We start from the raw sequence: 2,864 nt of genomic DNA on the forward strand, positions 1-2,864 counted from the left end.
AGTCCTTTCTCAGAAGGAGCTAAGCTAAACTCCCCCCATTCCCCCTAGGATTAAACCACTTCATAAAGTCCTTGCTTCTTCATGCAATTTCTTACACTGGAGGTTAAGATTTCAAGGTATGAAATGAGACTAATACAGCATTCCAATCATAGTCCCAAAGGACAAGGGACTGAACAAAGAGCTCACTCAAGAGGAAAACAACTTTGATCTCCTCAGGATTGTCTCCCAAATTTGTAACCTACTGAAGCGATGGTTTTTTGGTTTGCGGTCTTGGTGAAGGTAGATAAGTCATTGATAGATTAGTGATTATCTTAATCAGGATCCTCTGGAAAAATAAATCCAACTGAGTGAATATATGTCAAGAGGGTGGCTTTTAGGTTGTCCTCATACTGGACAGACTGAGACCCTAGTAGCTGCTTAGTCTGTGAGGCTGGATGTCTTAATAGTCCTCAGCAAGGACTGGGTGTCTATAGGAGTTGTAGAGAGCCACAGGGCTTCAGCCTCATTTTAAAGCTGAAGAAGCTGGGTGTTGGTATCAGTAAAAGAATGTGGAAGCAGCCACACCAGCAACAGGGTGGATGTATTCGCCCATAGGGCAAAGGAACTTGACAGCAGGGTGAATGAATTTCCCAAAGAAGCTACGTTGCCCTCAGACATAACTTTCTGTTCTGCCACTGGGAGGCGCTGACCACAGGAAGAGTGAGCCTTCACACTCCAAATAAACAAGTCAAGAAAATACAAGATCACACAGTGGCTTTTCAATCCCGAATCCAGTGCAGCAGACAGCCACGGTGTCACACAACTTTTAAGAGGCCTAGGGAAGTGTCTTCACCCTTTGCCATGGGAGGCACATGGAAGATGCCTTCTATGAGGAGTGAGCTTTCTTCCCCGAATGCCAAATCTCATGGCACCTCGACATGGTACTTACCAGCCTCCGGAGCTGAAGAACAATAAACCGCCAATATTTATTAGAAGAGTTTAAGGTTCAAGTGGTGGAACTAAGCTTGTCTGAAGACGGCTATTTGTTCCACAACCAGAGCGAATGAAGCAGTAAGTTCCTTTCTGCTTCTCTTCGGCTCTTTTACATCCCATAGCAATAAGAGTGCCCCTCACACGCGGACTATCACTCCACCAATGCTCCTCCCCTTTCCAAAATGTACTCCAGTTCTTCATTTCACTGTAACAAGAATATCTACATCTCGTCACTTAAGAGACGAATCCAGCATTTTAGAGCCTTTTAAAACACATTGAAAATTTAATCCACCTCAAATGTAAGACAAGAGAAAGGTAGAAGTCTACGCCATGTCCCTTCACCCTCATAGACTTGGTTAAATGCCCTGAACAAGTAGGAATGCATTCATTTGCATGGCTGCTACTGGAATATATAAGGGTGATTTAAAGCGAGACGGGGAGAAACCTGGATAGATTCCAAGTTCACATTTTAGAAAGGGGATTGCTTGGAATTAAATCCCCAAGCCTAAGTATATCTTAAACTTCAATTATGCTTCTTCATGAAATGCCCCTGAATGTCCTCAGACCTAATCAGTTCTACTTGTGCCTAGGCAGAAAAAAAAAAAAAAAAAAAAAAAAAAAGCAAAAATTAAACACAGAAAACTGTGAGATGAAATGTTGTTCTTGATAAGAGTATCGAGTGAAGTGTGCGCTTTCTAAATTCCCCTGTAAATATGTCAGCACTTCTCTGGCAAGTCTCCCCTTTTTTTTAATCCCCAAGCACCAAGGTCGATAAAACATTTGGAAGAAATGAATATGCTGTACATATCCAAAGATATACTGTGTGCATCTGAACAAAAGACTTGTAGTGCACCATTTTATTGAACTCTTATTTCATTTCAAGAGCGGAGAGAAAAAGGAGACCGCTGCAGATCCATCAGCGCCGAGGACTTTAATATTTACTTTACTCATAAAGAGCCCATGACATGAGGAGGGCTCACTACCGTAGGAGCAACTCAGGTTGTCAGTTCTAGAAAATGAAATTTTTATTTATGGAAGTTGTAAGCTCTAGAAATGATATGTATGATTTTCTGCTCCTGCTGATTTATAGATTTAATGAATTAGTCGTCACCAAGTTGCTTTTTTTCCTCTCTCGAAACCAAGATTTTTTTTTTTTTTTTTTTAAATGTCTGGGTACAGAGTTTTTTGGTTTGTCTTTAGGAGACTAGAATAAAAAAAACTGATTTAAATTCTGAAACTTTCTTGAGGAAAAAAAAAAAACAATGAACAATTTACTGGGTTTATAGATTTACCTGAGATGCTGTGGTACCCAGAAGAGGAATTCTAGTCATGAGTCCTTTTCACACATACAACGTGAATGCATCCACTTTGTAAAAATAACAGATTTGCATCCAGTGTATGAGTCCTGTGAGTTCAGAGCAGTGTTCCCAGGCTACATTCCTTGACTCCATGGCTTTAAACAGACAATGTGGACTTTAAATTATCACACATCTTGTTTAAATAAGGACAAGAAACAACACACTGCTTTCTAACTTTGAAGTTGTTCTCATGAATGAATTCCGGTTTAGCCTTTTATTTGTACAAAACTAACATCTAAAGCCACGTTATTGACTAAAACACATGGAAAGAATCCTGAGAAGTGTGATTATCCTTTTTCAAGTTGTTAATTTAACAAAGGCAGTCTTGGGTTTCCTTATGTAGCATTTCTCAGTGATGAAAATTGTGAATAACATATTTTTTTCTCAGTTAACTTCTTACCAGGAAAGTAGGGTAAAGAGCTCTGGTGTGCTGGATCATGTTAGCAATATTGGAAACCCAGTTCTTAGAAGGTGAAGCAGTTTTTTTTTTTTTGTTTTGTTTTTTGTTTTTTGCTTTTTGTTTTTACCAATGAG

Source organism: Micromys minutus (assembly GCF_963924665.1).
Source record: "Micromys minutus genome assembly, chromosome: 7".
Classification (NCBI taxonomy): domain Eukaryota; kingdom Metazoa; phylum Chordata; class Mammalia; order Rodentia; family Muridae; genus Micromys; species Micromys minutus.